Source organism: Bombina bombina, chromosome 7 (assembly GCF_027579735.1).
Source record: "Bombina bombina isolate aBomBom1 chromosome 7, aBomBom1.pri, whole genome shotgun sequence".
NCBI classification, from domain to species: Eukaryota; Metazoa; Chordata; class Amphibia; order Anura; family Bombinatoridae; genus Bombina; species Bombina bombina.
The window spans coordinates 370350164-370372846 of NC_069505.1; positions in this window are offsets into that span (position 1 = coordinate 370350164).

Sequence of the window (22683 nt, forward strand, 5' to 3'; positions counted from 1 at the left end):
CCAAGGCAGATAAAACTTTTCAGTGGACACCAGAAACTGAACAGGTTTTTCAGTTCTTAAAAACCAGTTTCACTACTGCACCAATTCTCAGATACCCAGATCCAAATCTCCAATATATATTGGAGGTTGATGCATCACATTATGCTATCGGAGCTATCCTATCTCAACGATCCTCGCCAAAAGAACGTATGCATCCAATAGCTTTCTACCCACGAGTCCTAACCACCTCTGAACTTAATTACCATGTTGGTGAGAAGGAGCTACTAGCTATGAAAGCTGCGTTAGAACATTGGAGGCATCTCCTGGAGGGAACAACAATCCCTATCCAGATCTATACCGATCATAGAAATCTACAATATTTAAAAATCCATAAAACTCTCACCTCCAGGCAAGTTAGATGGAGTCTGTTCTTCTCCAGATTTTCCTATATCATTTCCTACAGACCTGCATCCAAAAATTCAAAAGCAGATATTCTATCTAGACTTCCTGAGAAACCCAACAATTTGAAACATCATGGAACTGTTATTCCGGAAAATTGTATTCAGAACTCCCTAGGAATTCTGTATGATGAGAATAAAAATCTCCAAAAGGAACAAGTCCTAGACAATACCTTTCCTAAGGAAAAGCTAGAAAAACGTAACGACGGTCTATATTATCATTCAAACAGATTATATGTACCCCCATCGCAAAGAAATTCTTTATTAAAAAGTTTGCATGATAATAAGCTCTCTGGTCACCCAGGTATTCATAAAACCATCGAGATAACAAAAAGATCGTACTGGTGGCCAAAGATGCAAAAGGACATTAGAACTTACATACAGAGTTGTGCTACTTGCACCACCTGCAAAATAGAGAAACAAAAACCAATTGGATACTTACTCTCCTTACCAGCTCCAGAAAAACCATGGACACACATAGCTACTGATTTTATTGTTGAATTACCAAAATCAGATAACAACAAAACGATTATGGTGGTAGTAGATTTATTAACTAAAATGTCACATTTCATCCCATACCATAAATTGCCAACATCTTTGGAAACTGCCCAACTATTGATCCAACATGTTGTAAAATTGCATGGGTTACCCCTTTCCATAACTACAGATAGGGGGACGCAATTTACATCTCGACTCTGGAAGGACCTATGTAATGCACTACAAATCGAAAGAAGGTTGAGTACTGCCTACCACCCCCAGACTAATGGGCAATGTGAGAGAACCAATCAATAGTTGGAAGAATACCTTAGATGTTATGTCACACAAAATCAGAACGATTGGTCCTCCCTACTGCCATTAGCAGAGTTTGCACACAACAACTCTTATCAAACTTCTATTCAAACTACACCTTTCTTCGCAAACTATGGTTTTCACCCCATTTTCCATCTCAATACTCAAATAGATAGTGCTTGTCCTGTTGTAACAGATACAACCAACACCATTGCAGAAACATTCTCCATTCTTACTGATAACATTAAGTCAGCTCAGACCAGACAACAAAACTACTATAATCTTCGAAGACAGCCATCACCTGACTATGTACCTGGTGACTTAGTATGGTTGTCAACTAAACATTTACGTTTGTCAACCCCAACAAGGAAGTTGAATAGATTTTATATTGGACCCTTTCCCATTGTCAAAGTAGTTAATAGGAATGCTGTCACTCTGGAGTTACCCTCTCATTATAACATACATCCAACTTTTCACGTGAGTCTATTGAAGCCCTACATTGCTCTGAGAGGCTCTGTGACGGGTTGCGCTCATCAACCACCACTCGTCCCCGATACTGAGTTTGAAGTACAAAGTATCCTTGACTCACGGCTGGTTTCTGGAAGACTGCAGTACTTGATCCATTGGAAGGGCTATTCCTCCGAAGATGATTCCTGGGAACCTTCGGCTAATTTGTCCGCACCCCGTCTGGTCTCCCTTTTTCATAGAAGTCATCCAGATCGTCCACGTCCTTGAACCACGGAGTGGTTCATTTTTGGGGGGCCCTCTGTCACAGTACTGTTCCTTTAAGCTCTGAACTCTGGTTCTAGCCTCATTTTCGTTTTTTCCCTTTATAAGCAATGAAGCCTATAGCTTCATTGCTTGGTATTAGCTGGTTGACTCCTGTCAATACTCAGTTCCTCTTGATCCTATTGTCAGCCTTGTAACTACATTCAGTCTACCTTCCTGCTACTTACAGCTCAGCCTTTGATTCCAGTGTGACTCCGTAATCTGTGCATAGGTTACTCTGCTGTTGCGCTGCTCCGCTGTTTGCTGGCAATCCTCCAGCAACTTACCCGACGGAACTTCCTCTGACGTCACGGGCGGCCGCTCCAACACTCACTCAGCCACCACGCTAACGCCGAGATCGTTCAGCCTGCTCCAACCGGTCCCTGCATCCAAACTAACTGTGAGTTCTCTCAGACTTCTTCTATTGCTTGTTTCCGGGAGTTTCCGTATCTCCACACAATCCCTATTCCTCTAAGTTGGAAGATTGAATATTTTTGCTTATTATTTTTTACTTGATTTTTCTTGAAAATACCCTTTACATTTCTGCCTACATAATATATTAAATGTTTCTGCCATACTCATTTATTACTTCATATGAGTAAAAGGGAATTAGAATAACATTAAGCATATGTTATTCCTTCCTGTAACTCAATACATAAAACCTCTTGCAAGCATTACTGTTGTGATTCAGTTAAACAATAGTAATGATTTAAAGAAACATACACCATATTTTGAAATACTATTTTTCTCTGACATTTCATCAGCTAAATGTATCTGTTTGAACTACAAAATTCAGTTGTATTATTTGGGTTGTTACAACTACCCACACCCTGCACATAACACATTATATTGGCACACAGCACACTGCCCACACCCTGCACAGAACACACATTATACTGGCACACAGTAAACTACCCCCACCCTGCACAGAGAACACAATATACTGGCACACAGCACACAGCCTACACCCTGCACAGAACACATTATACTGGTACACAGCACACAGCCTACACCCTGCACAGAACACACATTATACTGGCGCACAGCACACTGCCCACACCCTGCACAGCACACTGCACAGCACAAATAATATACTGGCACATAGCACACTAAGCACACACTGCACAGAGCACACATTATACTGGCACACAGCGCACTGCCCACACACTGCACAGAACACATTATACTGGCACACAGCACACTGCCCACACCCTGCACAGAACACACATTATACTGGCACACAGCACACTGCCCACACACTGCACAGAGCACACATTATACTGGCACACAGCACACTGCCCACACCCTGCACAGAGCACACATTATACTGGCACACAGCACACAGCCCACACCCTGCACAGAACACACATTATACTGGCACACAGCACACTGCCCACACCCTGCACAGAACACACATTATACTGGCACACAGCACACAGCCCACACCCTGCAGAGAACACATTATACTGGCACACAGCACACTGCTCACACCCTGCACAGAACACACATTATACTGGCACACAGCACACTGCCCACACAGTGCACAGAACACACATTATACTGGCACACAGCACACTGCCCACACCCTGCACAGCACACATTATACTGGCACACAGCACACTGCCCACACACTGCACAGAACACACATTATACTGGCACACAGCACACTGCCCACACCCTGCACAGAGCAAACATTATACTGGCACACAGCACACTGCCCACACCCTGTAGAGAACACACATTATACTGGCACACAGCTCACTGCCCACACCTGCACAGCACACACATTATACTGGAACACAGCACACTGCCCACACCTGCACAGCACACACATTATACTGGAACACAGCACACTGCCCACACCCTGCACAGAACACACACTATACTGCCACACAGCACACTGCCCACACCCTGCACAGAGCACACATTATACTGGCACACAGCACACTGACCACACACTGCACAGATCACACATTATACTGGCACACAGCGCACTGCCCACACACTGCACAGAACAAATTATACTGGCACTCAGCAAACTGACCACACACTGCACAGAGCACACATTATACTGGCACACAGAACACTGCCCACACAATGCACAGAACACAAATTATACTGGCACACAGCAAACTGCCCACACCCTGCACAGCACACATTATATTGGCACACAGCACACTGTCCACACCCTGCACAGAAATCACACTATACTGCCACACAGCGCATTGGCCACACCCTGCACAGAACACACATTATACTGGCACACAGCTCACTGCCCACACCCTGCACAGAACACATTATGCTGGCACACAGCACATTACCCACACACTGCACAGAGCACACATTATACTGGCACACAGCACACTGTCCACACCCTGCACAGAACACATTATACTGGCACACAGCACACTGCCCACACCCTGCACAGAATACACATAATGCTAGCACACTGCACAGAACACACATTATGCTAGCACACAGCACGCTGCACAGATATTATGGTAGCACACTGCACAGAACACACATAATGCTAGCACACAGCTCACTGCATAGAACACACATAATGCTAGCACACAGCAATCTTGTTGAATTGCGGCAATGTCTGTCCGCCTCCTCAGAGCAGGCGGAAGGCTCGCCAGAAATACGGGCCTTCCATATGGAGCTTGATAGATATGCCCCATAATGCTAGTACACAGCTCACTGCACAGAACACACATTATGCTAGCACACTACCCACAAACTGCACTGAACACACAAAATGCTAGCACACAGCACATTGCACAGCACACACACATTATGCTAGCAGACTGCACTGAACACACATTATGCTAGCACACAGCTCACTCCACAGAACACACATAATGCTAGCACACAGCTCACTGCACAGAACACACATTATCCTAGCACACTACCCACAAACTGCACTGAACACACATAATGCTAGCACACACCACACTGCACAGAACACACACATTATGGTATCAGATTGAACACACATTATACTAGCACACTACCCACACACTACACTGAACACACATAATGCTAGCACACAGCTCACTCCACAGAACACACATTATGCTAGCACACAGCTCACTGCACATATCACACATTATGCTAGCACACAGCACACTGCACAGAACACACATTATGCTAGCACCACAGTACACTGCACAGAACACATATTATGCTAGCACACAGCACAGAACACACATTATGCTAGCACACAGCTCACTGCACAGAACAAACATTATGCTAGCACCAGCTCACTGCACAGAACACACATCATACTAGCACACTACCCACACACTGAACTGAACACACATAGGGGCCTATTTATGAAAGGCCTGTCGGATATGATCCGACATTGCGGATCATGTCCGACAGACCTCGCTAAATGCGGAGAGCAATACACTCTCCGCATTCAGCATTGCAACAGCATATCTTGTGAGCTGCTGGTGCAACGCCGCCCCCTGCAGATTTGCCGCTAGCAGAGGGGGTGTCAATCAACCCGATTGTATTTGATCGGGTTGAATTGCATCGATGTCTGTCCGCCTCCTCAGAGCAGGCGGAAGGCTCGCCAGAAACACGGGCCTTCAAGCTCCATATGGAGCTTGATAGATATGCCCCATAATGCTAGTACACAGCTCACTGCACAGAACACACATTATGCTAGCAAACTACCCACAAACTGCACTGAACACACAATATGCTAGCACACAGCACACTGCACAGAACACACACATTATGCTAGCAGACTGTACTGAACACACATTATGCTAGCACACAGCTCACTGCACAGAACACACATTATGCTAGCACACAGCTCACTGCACAGAACACACATTATGCTAGCACACAGCTCACTGCACAGAACACACATTATTCTAGCAAACAGCTCACTGCACAGAACACACATTATGCTAGCACACAGCTCACTGCACAGAACACACATTATGCTAGCACACAGCTCACTGCACAGAACACACATTATTCTAGCAAACAGCTCACTGCACAGAACACACATTATGCTAGAACACACCACACTGCACAGATCACACATTATGCTAGCACACAGCTCACTGCACATAACACACATTATGCTAGCACACACCACACCAGGGCCGGACTGGGACTAAAAATAGGCCCGGACATTTTAAGGCAAAGCAGCCCCTCCCCCAACACTTCTTATTTAAAGGGACATGAAACCCAAGTTTTTTCTTTCATGATTTAGAAAGATCAAGCAATTTTAATCAACTTTTTAATTTACTTCTATTATCTAATTTGCTTCATTCTCTTGATATTCTTTGCTGAAAAGCATATCTAGATATGCTCAGTAGCTGCTGATTGGTAGATGCACATAGATACCTCGTGTAATTGGCTCACCCATGTGCAGTGCTATTTCTTCAACAAAGGATATCTAAAGTATGAAGCAAATTAGATAATAGAAGTAAGCTTCATAACTTGTCCGCCTGCTCTGAGCAGGCGGACAGACATTGCTGCAATTCAACCCGATCGAGTACGATCTGGTTGATTGAGCTGCTGGTGAGCTGCTGGTGCAATGCTGTATATGCAATATGCTCTCCGTATTCAGCGAGGTCTGGCGTACCTGATCCGCAGTGTCAGATCAGGTCCGCCAGACTTTGATAAATAGAGGTCATATAGTACACTCACACATAGACAGATACATGCAAACACACACATACACAGATACACACATGTACATACTTACACACACATCCATACACAGATACATAAATGCACACAGATACACACATAGGTATACAAAAAGTATACATGCACAAACATACACAGTTTGAGACACACAGTCCCTAGGAACAGGTTAGTAAATTGTTCCCTGCCTTTTCCACTTAATAGTCACTGGTAAAATCACCACTAATGTCAACAAAAGCACATAGTTGATGATCCTAAACATTCCTTTCTATATAGATTCCTTTCTATCAGAATATAAGAAGTATATTACTAAGACTATTCACATAATCATCTTGAAAGGCATCCCTTGTAGACATGTCACCACGAAACAATTGCAAACATTGGGGCCTAGTTATCAAGCCGTCAACCTCAAATACGCTGGAATTCTGCAGCGTATTTGTGGCGAGGCTGATTCGCCTTAGTTATCAAAGGCTAGAGACCGGCAAAAGTAGAATTTTGTGACGTAAACTTCGATCCGCCGGACTCAGTCCGACACAGATCGATTCTTACGTCACTACAGATGTTCCGCACACAAGTGCGGCACAATCTGACTACTTTTGCTAGTTATCAAAAAACTAGCAGGTACGCTCTGCACTTTTCCGGCCCAGCGTACCTGGTTTTCAAACCGCCACCCTGGAGGCGGCGGATCCCATAGGAATCAATGGGAGTCTGACCATAGCGAAAGTACAAGTTCGCTGCTGCCAGATATCCCATTGATTCCTATGGGAGCTGTCTACACCTAACACCCTAACATGTACCCCGAGTCTAAACACCACTAATCTGTCCCCCCTACACCGCCGCAACTAAATAAAGTTATTACCCCCTAAACCGCCGCTCCCGGAGCCCACCGCAAGCTACTCTATACATATTAACCCCTAAACCGCCGCTCCCTGACCCCGCTGCAACTATAATAAATGTATTAACCCCTAAACCGCCACTCCCGGAGCCCACCGCCACCTTCATTATACCTAGTAACCCCTATCCTGCCCCCCCTATACCGCCGCCCTCTATAATAAAGTTATTAACCCCTATCCTGCCGATCCCGCACCTCGCCGCAACTAAATAAATAGTTTAACTCCTAAACCACCGCTCCCGGACCCTGCCGCAACCTTTATTACATTTATTAACCCCTAATCTGCCCCCCCTATACCGTTGCCACCTATAATACATTTATTAACCACTATCTTGCCCCCCACTACACTGCCGCCACTGTAATAAATTTATTAACCCCTAAACCTAAGTCTAACACTAACCCTAACACCCCTTAAATATTAATTAAATAATTCTAAATAATATTTCTATTATGAACTAAATTAATCCTATTTAAAACTAAATACTTACCTTTAAAATAAACCCTAATATAGCTACAATATAAATAATAATTATATTGTACCTATCTTAGGATTTATTTTTATTTTACAGGCAAATTTCAATTTATTTTAACTAGGTACAATAGCTATTAAATAGTTATTAACTATTTAATAGCTTACCTAGCTAAAATAAAGAGAAATGTACCTGTAAAATAAAAACTAACCTAAGTTACAATTACACCTAACACTACATTATACTTTAATAAATTATTCCTATTTAAAACTAAATACTTACCTGTAAAATAAACCCTAAGATAGCTACAATATAATTAATAATGATCGGAACAGCCAATAGAATGCGAGCTCAATCTGATTGGCTGATTGGATCAGCCAATCGGATTGAACTTGAATCTGATTGGCTGATTCAATCAGCCAATCAGATTTTTACTACCTTAATTCCGATTGGCTGATAGAATCCTATCAGCCAATCGGAATTGAAGGGACGCCATCTTGGATGACGTCCCTTAAAGGAGCCTTCGTTCGTCGGTAGTCCGTCGGTAAAGAAGGATGTTCCGCGTCGGCGGGATGAAGATTGAAGATTGAAGACCCCGCTTGGAAGATGACATCGCCCGGATAGAAGACTTCTTCAGCTCCTCTTGGAAGATGACATTGCCCGGATGGAAGACTTCTTCAGCGCCGACTGGAGGATCACTTCATCGGATGGAAGATTTCTTCACCGCCCCTTGGAGGATAACTTCTGCCGCTCCGGGTCTCCTCTTCGGTTCCATCGCTGCTCGGCTGAGTGAAGACGACTCAAGGTAGGATGATCTTCAGGGGATTAGTGTTAGGTTATTTTAAGGGGGGTTTGGGTTAGATTAGGGGTATGTGGGTGGTGGGTTTTAATGTTGGGGGGGTTGTATTTTTCTTTTACAGGCAAAAGAGCTGAATTCTTTGGGGCATGCCCCCACAAAAGGCCCTTTTAAGGGCTGGTAAGGTAAAAGAGTTTGAACTTTTTAATTTAGAATAGGGTAGGGCATTTTTTTATTTTTGGGGGGTTTGTTATTTTATTAGGGGGCTTAGATTAGGTGTAATTAGCTTAAAATTGTTGTAATATTTTTAAAATGTTTGTAACTTATTTTTTTTATTTTTTGTAACTTAGCTTTTTTTATTTTTTGTACTTTAGTTAGTTTATGTAATTGTATTTAATTGTAGTTATTTGTAGTTAATTTATTTAATTTATTTAATGATAGTGTAGTGTTAGGTGTAATTGTAACTTAGGTTAGGATTTATTTTACAGGTAATTTTGTATTTCTTTTAGCTAGGTAGTTATTAAATAGTTAATAACTATTTAATAACTATTCTAACTAGCTAAAATAAATACAAAGTTACCTGTAAAATAAATATAAATCCTAAGATAGCTACAATGTAATTATTAATTACATTGTAGCTATCTTAGGGTTTATTTTACATGTAAGTATTTAGTTTTAAATAGGAATAATTTATTAAAGTATAGTGTAGTGTTAGGTGTAATTGTAACTTAGGTTAGTTTTTATTTTACAGGTAAATTTCTCTTTATTTTAGCTAGGTAAGCCATTAAATAGTTAATAACTATTTAATAGCTATTGTACCTAGTTAAAATAAATTGAAAGATGCCTGTAAAATAAAAATAAATCCTAAGATAGCTACAATATAATTATTATTTATATTGTAGCTATATTAGGGTTTATTTTAAAGGTAAGTATTTAGTTTTAAATAGGATTAATTTAGTTCATTATAGAAATATTATTTAGATTTATTTAATTAATATTTAAGTTAGGGGGGTGTTAGGGTTAGTGTTAGACTTAGGTTTAGGGGTTAATAAATTTATTACAGTGGCGGCGGTGTAGTGGGGGACAGGATAGGGGTTAATAAATGTATTATAGGTGGCGACGGTGTAGGGGGGGCAGATTAGGGGTTAATAAATTTAATATAGGTTGCGGCGGGGTCAGGGAGCGGCGTTTAGGGGTTAAACTATTTATTTAGTTGCGGCGAGGTGTAACTCAATTCCAGATGCCCATAGGTCAGTAATGGAGAAATTAAGCAGATTGCAGTAAAAAAAGGCAGGCAGCTATTTATAATAGAAGCTGTGACGGATACCCCCGTGCTACCCCTACTGGGTAGCTCCGCCAAAAGGGGTCCTGCTTCCTCCCTGCCGACTGCAGCTATGTAGCTGGCAAGTGACCATAGCCTGTAGCCACCCCTGATGCCTGACAGCACCAGTACTCAGGGTCCCACCCTGTGGTAGACTCCAGCTACCCAGGCTGGATAGCTCTGCCTGAGGATCCTTTCTCTGCCTGGAACAGGCTGCTATGTAGCCCAGGAAAAGTGATTTTTAGCTGGAGCAAACCCAAATGTTACAGAAGCATTAGTTATTTTGTTGTGAAGAGCTTATTTCCCAGCAGCAATGCCTGAACCAGCAAGCCAGCGCCTAAGAAGGGCTCCAAGAAAACCGTAACAAGTATCATTTCATAAAGAGTTAACTCTTTTTTTTCAGCTTTTAGAAACTATTGTCTAATCACCTCTGGAGCCAGACTGCTAATTGATAAGATGAACTTGTAAACTTGTTATCTTAAGTACTGTAATCCTATTGTGGCCTGTCAAAGGACAGTGCTCTCTATCTAAATGTGTGATGGGGGATTTTGTGCTTCCCCCCCTCTCCCCCTGGGAGTGCCCTGTGTGCATGTAACCTTAATAAAAAGCAGGCTGGGCATCCCAGTCCTGAGTTCTTGTTTGACCCTCAATCGCAGCGTTGACTCGTTTTTGTGGGCAGAAGGGTATCCTAGCGGTACTGCAGCTAAGGGAGATTATTCTATATTTGCGAGACTCATATAGAATACTATGGAAAGCAGCTTCTCCCCTCTTTAGCAATAGGGATCCAGGCTACTAAGCGGTCCATCTCTCAGCGAGACTAAGGGTAACCGTAACATTTGGCGGCAGCGGCGGGATTTTCCTGGATTTCCTAGGAGAGGTACAGAACGGATGGAGAGCGCTTACGAAAAATTGAAGCGTACAACCCAAAAGGATTTACTTGAAAGCAGAGGGGGGTACGCCAGCAACCGGCCGAGGAGAGAGCTGATCGCAGAATTGACCGAACTGGATCAGAGCTTCACAATGGCGGAAACACCGACCACGATTAGTGACGAAAAAAACAGGATTGTTCGGGAAAGGCTCTCATTATACGGGCCGAACCCCTCCATGGAATTGGTACAGCAGTTGATGGCGGAGGCGGACGAGGATATACGAGAGACTCGAGCCCACGAACTCAACCTAGCTAATGCACACCGCAATGCTGAAGCCCCGCAGGTAATCATCCCTGTCGAAAATGCTGGGAGGCCCAAGATACCCTATGCGGCATTTCGACCCTTCCTAGAGAGCGAGACAGGGATTGATGAATATTTGGCGGACTTCGAAAGGCAATGTGCCCTGCACCAGATTCCCAACAGAGAGTGGCCCACGATATTGTCTGGGAAACTATCCGGGCGAGCCCTGGAAGCCTTTCGTACTCTGGGTGCTGAGGAAGTGACACAGTATGAGCTAGTTAAGGAGACACTGTTGCGACGGTACGCTGTAACTCCGGACACGTATCGCCGACAGTTTCGGGGCACGGAAAAGAAGCCTAACGATACCCATATGGAATGGGCGCACCGAATGCGGAGAGCGGCAAATCACTGGCGGAGCGGAAGTAAAGCGGTGACTGGGGAGGAAATTTTACAATTGTTTCTCTTAGAACATTTTTATAATGGCATGGAACAGCAAGGGAAGGAATGGCTGCGAGACAGGCGGCCTTCTACCTTAGAAGAAGCAGCCAAATTGGCCGATGAACATTATGACTCCCGTCTTCACGAACCCATGAACTACCGAGCTCCAGCACGGGTCGAACCCAGAGAGGTTTACCGTGCACCCCCTCGTACTGAATTCCGAGCCCCGGTGCCCACAAGGCCCGTCCGACACTCAGGACCACCCAATAACAGCTCTGAGCGTCCCAGACCGACTTGCCACCGATGCAAGCAACCAGGGCATTTCATGGCTAGCTGCCCCCTTAATACGCACCAGACACCCAGGAATTACAATTACCCCTCTGGGTCCTATCGTCCGGCCCGGGCCCTCTGTGTTAACCAAGAGGCCCCTATGGAGGGATATGTGGGGCCGCTTCACGAGGCAGACCCTGTATATGCTGCCTCAGATAACCGCCAGCACCATCGGCAGAGGGTATGGCTCGAGGGGCGATCTACCGAGGGATTGCGAGACACAGGGGCTACTATCACGCTGGTACAGAGTCATTTGGTGCCAGAGCACAAGCGATCCGGACAGACTGTGGCCGTTAGAGTGGCGGGGGGGGATGTGTAGCAACGATTTGGGCCCCATGACTTCTGCCTATGCTCCAGTATGCAACAACGAGGCGGACCCAGTGACTACACGGGCCCAAGCCCGGACGGAGCGAGAGCTCTCACCAGTGCGGGAGACACAGGTAAGACCTACCCCGACCTTGCCTGACAGGTTAGGCCCCATACCCTGGGACACCCCAGATGCTTTCGAGGCAGAGTCTAAGACTGACCCGACCTTACAAAAGTACCGGGAACGAGCAGAGACCGGAGGGGGCGGGGCAGATAACGAAACATTCTTATGGGAAAAAGGGAAACTATACCGCTGGACAGAGAAAAGGGGACAGCGTAGGCGACAGCTGGTAGTGCCCCACAAATACCGTCAAGAAATCCTCAAAATAGGCCACAACATCCCCTTAGCAGGCCACCTAGCCGTTACCCGTACCCTACACCGCATTACTCACACGTTCTTTTGGCCAGGGGTGCACGCTGACGTTAGAACTTACTGTAACACCTGCGATGTGTGTCAACGAGTAGGAAGGCGAGGCGATCACCCTAAAGCCCAGCTAGTAAATATGCCCATTGTAGAGGAACCCTTCAGCCGGGTTGCTATTGACCTAGTGGGACCACTGGCTACCCCTAGTCCCTCCGGTAAGCAATACATTCTTACCGTAGTGGACTACGCTACCAGGTACCCAGAGGCTGTCGCCCTATCCAACATACAAGCGGATACGGTAGCGAATGCACTAGTACAGGTGTTCTCCCGGGTAGGATTTCCAAAAGAAATCCTATCCGACCGAGGCACCCAATTTACGGCTGAATTGACCCAACAACTCTGGCAGGTTTGCAAAATTAAGTCCCTCCTGAGCTCCCCATACCACCCCCAGACGAACGGGCTGTGTGAGAGGTTCAATGGGACCCTCAATCAAATGCTCAAGACGTTCACTCAGGAATACCGAGACTGGGAACGCTTCCTGCCGCACCTCCTATTTGCTTATCGGGAGGTGCCCCAGGAAACGACAGGGTTCTCTCCCTTCGAGTTGCTCTACGGAAGAAAGGTACGGGGACCCCTAAACCTGATCCGGGAGCACTGGGAGGGAGAGATGGAGGCTGACGGTGTCCCCATTGTGCCATACGTGCTGGAACTCAGGGACCGAATGGAGCAATTAGCCAAATCCGTGCGGGCTAATCTCCAGTTGGCCCAGAGAAGACAGAAAGTATGGTACGATCGGTGGGCCCGAAAGAGAATCTTCACCATAGGACAAAAGGTGTTAGTACTTAAGCCGGTGAAGACAGACAAATTGCAGGCGTCCTGGCAGGGTCCCTACCAGATCGTAGAGAAAAGGGGAGACACCACTTATGTGATAGCTAGCTGCCACGACAACAATCTTAGAAAGACATTCCATGTAAACATGCTCAAGGAATATTTTGAGCGACCAGAGAACGTGACGGCCGTATGTTGTTCCCCTCAGGAAGACCCCGACAGTTTACCCATTCCAGACCTATTAGAAAAGAGCCTCCCCACAGGTATAGTGGCGCAGGTTCAGATAGGGGACCGACTTAGCCCCACTGAAAGGGAGCAGCTCAACCAACTCCTCCAGTCTAAACACCTCACCTTCTCCCCGAAGCCAGGGTACACTACTTTAACCACCCACCAGGTAGATACTCCGGGACAAGCTCCCTTGCGCCAGGCTCCGTACCGAATCCCCGAAGCAGTTAGGACAGGAATGAAGAAGGAGATCGATGAGATGCTCCAGCTCAGGGTAATTGAGCCCTCCGATAGTCCCTGGGCCTCCCCAGTTGTCTTGGTGCCCAAGAAAGATGGGACCACCCGGTTCTGCGTAGACTATCGGAGGCTCAATGAAAATACTGTGACGGACGCTTACCCTATGCCCAGGGTAGACGAGCTACTCGATCGTATAGCCAGGGGAAATTACCTGACCACTATTGACCTCTGCAAAGGTTACTGGCAGATTCCCCTGGCCCCAGAGGCTATCCCCAAGTCGGCATTCGTCACCCCATTCGGCTTATATCAGTTTAGGGTAATGCCGTTTGGGATGAAGAATGCCCCAGCTACATTCCAGCGCTTGGTGGATAGGCTCCTGGATGGCTTCCAGAGTTTTGCTTGCACCTACCTGGACGACATAGCGATCCACAGTGAGTCCTGGGAGGACCACTTAGCTCATGTGGGAATGGTTCTGGATCAGATCCGGGCTGCTGGCCTGACTCTGAAGCCAGAAAAATGCCACTTTGGGATGGCCGAGGTACAGTACCTGGGTCACCGGGTGGGGTGTGGAAAGCAGCGACCAGAGCCGGCCAAAATAGAAGCTGTCGCCAATTGGCCCACCCCCATCACTAAGACTCAGGTCCTAGCCTTCCTGGGCACGGCAGGGTACTATAGACGGTTCGTACCAGACTACAGCACACTTGCCAAACCCCTGACTGACTTGACCAAGAAGAACTTACCTCGACAGGTCCTGTGGTCTCCCCACTGTGAAACGGCTTTCCAGGCTCTCAAAAATGCTCTAATTAACGCTCCTGTCTTGGCGGCCCCAGCCCTTAACAAACGTTTTATCGTCCATACAGATGCTTCCATGTTCGGGCTGGGAGCCGTCCTCAGCCAAGTAGGCGAAGATGGAGGGGAGCATCCAGTTGCCTACATCAGCCGGAAGCTCCTGCCCCGCGAAGTCAGCTATGCAGCGGTCGAAAAGGAGTGTTTGGCTTTGGTGTGGGCATTAAAGAAATTGACTCCCTATTTATATGGTCAGGAGTTCACTCTGGTCACCGACCATAACCCGTTGGTGTGGCTGAACCGGGTCTCTGGAGATAACGGCAGGCTATTACGTTGGAGCTTATTGTTGCAACCCTTCAATTTCACCATTACTTACAGACCTGGGAAACAGAATGGCAACGCCGACGGGTTGTCCAGACAAACCGACCTCAGCCCCGCATAATCAGCGGTCTGGACAGCCTTAGTCTGCCCCGAAAAGGGGTCAGACCGTGTCTGCCAGAGTGTTCCACAGAAAGGGAGCACTGTTACAGAAGCATTAGTTATTTTGTTGTGAAGAGCTTATTTCCCAGCAGCAATGCCTGAACCAGCAAGCCAGCGCCTAAGAAGGGCTCCAAGAAAACCGTAACAAGTATCATTTCATAAAGAGTTAACTCTTTTTTTTCAGCTTTTAGAAACTATTGTCTAATCACCTCTGGAGCCAGACTGCTAATTGATAAGATGAACTTGTAAACTTGTTATCTTAAGTACTGTAATCCTATTGTGGCCTGTCAAAGGACAGTGCTCTCTATCTAAATGTGTGATGGGGGATTTTGTGCTTCCCCCCCTCGCCCCCTGGGAGTGCCCTGTGTGCATGTAACCTTAATAAAAAGCAGGCTGGGCATCCCAGTCCTGAGTTCTTGTTTGACCCTCAATCGCAGCGTTGACTCGTTTTTGTGGGCAGAAGGGTATCCTAGCGGTACTGCAGCTAAGGGAGATTATTCTATATTTGCGAGACTCATATAGAATACTATGGAAAGCAGCTTCTCCCCTCTTTAGCAATAGGGATCCAGGCTACTAAGCGGTCCATCTCTCAGCGAGACTAAGGGTAACCGTAACACCAAATAACTAGACAGCATAGCATTCAGGTTAGACAGGAACTGATTTTATTGAAAACACACACTCCTTTTATACAGTCAGCTCATCTTGATAAGACCCTGGACAATCCCACTATTTTCCCGCCATTCCCGCCCCTCCAGACAGCCCGGCACCTCCATAGGAGCCACTGTCCCACATAATCCCAATACATATGGGTGGCGATTTTGGGGTGATCCCGGTGGAGTGGCACTTCCAGGGTGTCATTTTAAAGCTCTCAGTCCCCAGATGCCACAGTCCAAAAATCAGCATGATTTGTTACTGGGGACCGGAGTTACAGTTCGTTAAAGTTATGTGGTTAGGGATGTCCAAAACCCCCAGTTCCCAAAGGAACACCCCTCTGAAAACTTCCACAGCTCTTGTCCTCCCTAGGGGCTAACAATCCCCAAAAGAGCAGAGCTCTGGGGTAAAGGGCTGCTGGAGCGACCAGGGTTAAATTTAGCGGGTGTTCTGCTGTCCTGTGGCCGACCGTGAGTTCCAGGAGTCTGTACAGTCTGAGAGGGGTTAGGCGGGTGTCCGTGGTGGGGCCGCCGACCAGGAGCCCGGCGAGCCCAGGAGGGTTTTCCTGGTCATACCCCAACTCTTCATAAACAAGCAAGTCAAAGCGTCCACTGAGAAACAACAGGGGTGAGGTTGTAGGGGGTATGAATTTAACCCTTGCAGCCCAGTATTCGTGACAACTCACCCCTTCCAGTTCGGCAGACCCGGCTAGATCCCCACGGGTCTACTGGGGGATGTCCGAGGAACATTCTATTTCAGTCTGCCGGGAAAGTCCATCCGCATTCCCATTGCTCTTTCCCAGCCTATACTGAACGTTAAAGTTAAAGGGCTGCAGGGCTAAACTCCATCTTAGTAGATGTCCATTATCCCCCGACACTCTGTTAAGCCACACCAGGGGGTTGTGATCGGTGAGGACAGTGAAGTGTCTTCCATAGTGGTACGGTTGTAATTTCTTAGGGCCCATACCAGGGCCAGGCATTCCTTCTCCACCGCCGCATAGCCTACCTCCCTGGGCAGCAGCTTCCTACTGATGTAGGCTATGGGGTGGTCTTGTCCTTCTTCGTCTATCTGGCTTAGTACTGCTCCCAGTCCAAACATGGAGGCATCTGTGTGGACACAAAATTGTTTGGTGGGGTTAGGCGCGGCCAGGACTGGGGCAGAGATCAAGGCAGACTTGAGGCTCTGAAAGGCGTTTTCACATTCTGGGGACCACAGTACCTGTCGGGGCGGTCAGGGGTTTGGCTAGGGTGCTATAATTGGGGACGAACCTTCGGTAATAGTTCCTAGGAAGGCTAAGACCTGGGTCTTAGTTCGAGGAGTGGGCCAGTTTGCCACTGCCTCAACCTTGGCGGGCTCCGGCCGCTGCTTCCCACAGCCTACCCGGTGGCCCAGGTACTGGACTTCCGAGCGACCTATGGTGCATTTGTCGGGTTTCAGGGTCAGCCCGGCAGTTCTTAAGCGATCTAGAACGATGCCCAGGTGGATCAAATGATCCTCCCAGGTGTCGCTAAAGATGGCAATGTCGTCCAAGTAGGCACAGGCATTGTCTTGGAGGCCATCCAGCAGGCGATCCACCATCCTCTGAAAGGTGGCTGGAGCATTCTTCATCCCAAACGGCATGACCTTAAACTGGTAGAGGCCGAAAGGGGTGATAAAGGCGGACTTGGGAACGGAGTCAGTGTCTAGTGGGATCTGCCAATATCCCTTGCAGAGGTCAAGGGTAGTTAGGAAGTGACCCCTTGCGATTCTATCTAAGAGGTCATCGACACTGGGCATGGGGTAGGCGTCGGTTGTGGTTCTGTCATTGAGCTTACGGTAGTCAATGCAGAACCGAGTAGTACCATCTTTCTTGGGGACCAGCACCACCGAGAAGGCCCAGGGAGTGTTGGACGGTTCAACAACGAGGTCCAACATTCCTCGGAGCTCCCAGTGCATACTGTCCCTGACAGCTTCAGGTACTCTGTAAGCTGCCTGTCTCAGGGGAGCTTGTCCCGGGGTTTCCACTCGGTGCACAGCCATTGTGGTGTACCCAGGGACATTGGAGAACATCTCCTGGCGGTCCTCTAGTAAATGCCGGATCTGCTGTCTTTGTCCAGCTGCTAACCTCTCATCCAGGATTATTTTGGCTACTCCTTGAGGGGTCTCATCTGGCCCGGGGAGCTCTGGCATGGGAAGGCTCTCTGAGTCTTCCATAGCCGGGGCACAGATAGTGGCTACATCTTGGGGTCTTTCTACATACTCCTTGAGCATGTTCACATGAAAGGTCCGTTGGACCTGATCATCGGAGCATTTTGCTACAAGGTAGGTGGTGCTATTCAATTGTTCCACCACCCGGTAGGGCCCTTGACAGGAAGCCTGTAACTTGTTCGTTTTGACAGGTTTCAAGGCAAGAACCCTCTGCCCTACTGTGAGAATTCGGCTATGAGCATTACGGTCGTACCACCGTTTCTGTCTCCTTTGGGCGCCCTGCAGGTTCTCCCGCACTATGGCAGTGAGGTCCTTCAGCCGATCCCTGAACTTCAGGACGTACTCCACAACGGAGGGTCCTTCCTCCCCTGCTGATCCCTCCCAGTGGGCTCGCAACAAGTCTAGGGGCCCCCTTATTTTCCGGCCATACAGCAGTTCAAAGGGTGAAAACCCGGTGGATTCCTGGGGCACCTCTCTGTAGGCAAATAGGAGGTGCGGCAGGAATTTTTCCCAGTCTTTGTGAGTAGCCGAGAACGTCCGAAGCAATTGTTTCAGTGTCCCGTTAAACCGTTTACAAAGCCCATTGGTCTGGGGGTGATAGGGGGCACTGTACAGGGGTTTAATCCCACACAGTTCCCATAACTTTTGGGTGACCTCCGCTGTAAACTGGGTCCCCTGGTCAGAGACCATTTCTCCAGGGAAGCCTACCCGGGTGAATACCCAGAGCAATGCACTGGCCACCGTCTCCGCCTGGATATTCGCCAGAGGTATGGCCTCTGGATACCTAGTGGCATAGTCTACTACCGTATGTATTTTTTCCCGGAGGGACTAGGTCTAGGTAGGGGCCCTACTATATCCACAGCGATTCTGCTACAGGGTTCGTCAATAATGGGGAGAGGGTTAAGGGGGGCTTTCGTATGGTCCCCGGTCTTCCCTACCTTCTGACACACTATGCAGGTCCTACAATATTCTTTAATTTCTCGCGTGATTCTGGGCCAGAAAAAGATCTGAGTAAGGCGATGGTGTGTTCGGGAGTTGCCTAAATGCCCGGCCAAGGGGATATCGTGCCCTATTCGCAGCAGGTTGGACCGATATTTTTTCGGTACCACCAGCTGACGTTTGGGCACTGGCCCTTTCTTCCGCCGGGAGATCCGATACAACAGGCCGTTTTCCCATTGGAACCGTTCTTCCCCGGGGCCCTGGGGATCAGTCCCTACTCGGTCTCGGAAGGGGGTAAGGGTCGGGTCGCTCAGAGTCTCTTGGGCAAATTCAGAAGAGGAGGCCCAGGATAGTTGGTCAGGTAGGAGGGCAGGGAGCGGGGTTGGGCGTTGAGGTGTGAGGGTAGGCTGTTGGGGAAGGAAAGGAGTCGGGGTGGGGGGTCTTACCTGGGTCCCCAGCTGTGGTGTGTTGGCTTGCCGCTGAGCTTGCCTGCGGGTGGTTACTGGGCAGGTGTCCAGGGGAGTATCCTCCAAAAAGGTGGAAACAAGTAGGCCAAGGTCGTTTCCTAGTACAACATCTGCGGGAAGGTCTGGCATAATGGCCACGTCCACAGTGCGGGCTCCGGCGCCCCAAGCCAGATGGACACAGGCCATAGGGACTCGTATCGTGGCACCTCCGGCCACTCGAACAGCAAGAGTTCTCCCAGTAGCGGTAGAAGCAGAGGCCAGATGAGGCTGGATCAGGGTAATGGTGGATCCAGTGTCCCGTAATCCCTGAGCCGCCTTTCCATTGACCCAAACGGTCTGGCAGTGGTGCTGACGGTTGTCTGTGGACACCAGGTAGGCTTCTTGTAGGGTGCCAACCTCCTCTTCAGCCCATTCAGGATAGTCAGCCGGTGCATAAGCATAGTGGGCAGCGGCTGGGTAGGTTGGGGCGGGAGCTCTCATCCAAGCTGTGGGCTGGAGGTGTCTTGGCTGAGTGGCTGGCTGTTGTCGGACCCGACTTGGGCATTCCCGCCGGAGGTGGCCGGGGTGTCCGCAGGAAAAACATCCCTGTGAGTCCCTGACTCTGGCCGGAGGGACAAAGGCCGGACGGCCCGGGGGCTTATTGGTAGCCGCTGGGGGTTGAACTACCACCGAAGCTGTGCGGGGAGTCAATTGTGGGGCAGAGCGAACTTGGCGGTGGGCATCTGTGTACTGATCTGCCAGGACAGCCGCCTGGTCTGCTGTGGTGGGCCGCCGGTCCTGGACCCATTCTTTAATCTCGACTGGAATATGATTATAAAGATGTTCCAGTAGAAAAAGCTGTGCAACTTCGGCCCCAGTAGTGGCCTTGCAGCCGGCTAGCCAGGACTTCATCGACCGGGTGAATTGGTGGGTCCATTCTGTGAAAGGCTGTTCATCCTGCTTCCTTAGTGCCCGGAACTTCTGCCGGTGGGCCTCCGGTGTGAGCCCATATCGGACAAGGATACGGTCTTTCACCTTGTTATAATCCTTTTGGTCCTCAGAAGGGGTAGCGTGAAAAGCTGCCAAAGCCCGCCCTGACAATTTACAGATCAGGACAGACAGTCTATCGGCATAGGCTACCCCCTGCAGTTCGCATTGGGTCTCAAAGACCTGAAGGTAACAGTTAATATCCTCCTCCTCTTCCTTGTAGGCTCGAAAGGCCCCATGGGGTAGCTTGTGCGGTCGAAGAGCCGGCACTCCATGGGCTGATGGAGCCCCTCCTATGGACTGGTTGATTTCTACTAACTTGAGCTGGGTAACATCCGAAATTATCTTGGTGATGACCTCCTCAGGTGGCCTGGTGTCATATAATGCCAACCGCCACTGCACTTCACGCTGTGCATCAGACGTTGATGTCCCCGGAGTAGATACTGTACTTGGGGCTGAACTTGGCGTCGTATTGGATAGCTCATTGCCCCGGTCATCATCTGACCCGCCGGCTGCCTGGTCCTCTCCCAGCATTTCTCTGGTGGGGGTAGTTCTGTTCCTGGTACCCGCAGTCTTTCCTCGAGTCTCCATTCAATATTACTTCTAGCTGGTGGTTTGAATGTCCCAGGGAGTTGGAAGCATCCCACCGCTGCCAGCCAATGTAACGGATACCCCCGTGCTACCACAACTGGGTAGCTCCGCCAAAAGGGGTCCTGCTTCCTCCCTGCCGACTGCAGCTATGTAGCTGGAAGTGACCATAGCCTGTAGCCACCTCTGATGCCTGACAGCACCAGTACTCAGGGTCCCACCCTGTGGCAGACTCCAGCTACCCAGGCTGGATAGCTCTACCTGAGATCCTTTCTCTGCCTGGAACAGGCTGCTATGTAGCCCAGGAAAGTGATTTTAGCTGGAACCAACCCAAATAACTAGACACACTAGCATTCAGGTTAGACAGGAACTGATTTTATTGAAAACACACACTCCTTTTATACAGTCAGCTCATCTTGATAAGACCCTGGACAATCCTACTATTTTCCAGCCATTCCCGCCCCTCCAGACAGCCCGGCACCTCCATAGGAGCCACAGTCTCACATAATCCCAATACTTAGGGGTGGCGGTTTCGGGTGATCCCGGCACTTCCAGGGTGTCATTTTAAAGCTCTCGGTCCCCAGATGACACAGTCCAAAAAACAGCATGATTTGTTACTGGGGACTGGAGTTACAGTTCGTTAAAGTTATGGGGTTAGGGGTGTCCAAAAACCCCAGTTCCCAAAGGAACACCCCTCTGAAAATTGCCACAGCTCTTGTCCTCCCTAGGGGCTAACAATCCCCAAAAGAGCGGAGCTCTGGGGTAAAGGGCTGCTGGAGCGACCAGGGGTAAAGTTAGCGGGTGTTCTGCTGTCCTGTGGCCGACCGTGAGTTCCAGGAGCCTGGCCAGTCTGAGTGTCTGTGGTGGGGCGGCCGACCGGGAGTTCCAGGAGCCCGGCCAGCCCAGGAGGGTTTTCCTGGTCATACCCCAACTCTTCATAAACAAGCAAATCAAAGCGTCCACTGAGAAACAACAGGGGTAAGGTTGTAGGGGGTATGAATTTAACCCTTGCAGCCCAGTATCCGTGACAGAGGCTTTTAGGTTCTCACTTACCAGCTTCCTCTAAAGGCATAAGGTGTATATGTGTTTGGAAGCAGCACTGGCCACTGATGCTCTGTACTGCAGTCATGGCTGTCCTGTCCACCCACCCAGGCAGTCCTCCCCCAGGAGCAGAAAGTTAACTCCATCTGCACATAATAGAGTCTTAGAGGCCTACTTATCAAGCCGTCAACTGTGCTGCATTCACCGGCACCAATACGCTAACCTAACATCACCTAACATTGCGGCCGCGGACCTGAATACGCTCTCCATATTTAACAAAAAAGCTGTCTAAAGCCGTGCACCAAGTACGGGGTGATGAGCAGCGAACTGTTGTTAACTAACAGTCATCGATCTCGCTGCTATTCAGCTTTTTAACAGCTTTATTTGTATCTTGTCACTAAACACCGCCACTATACAAAAATGTTTAACCCTTATCCCGCCGCAACCCCGACCCTGCCACAACTAAATAAAGTTATG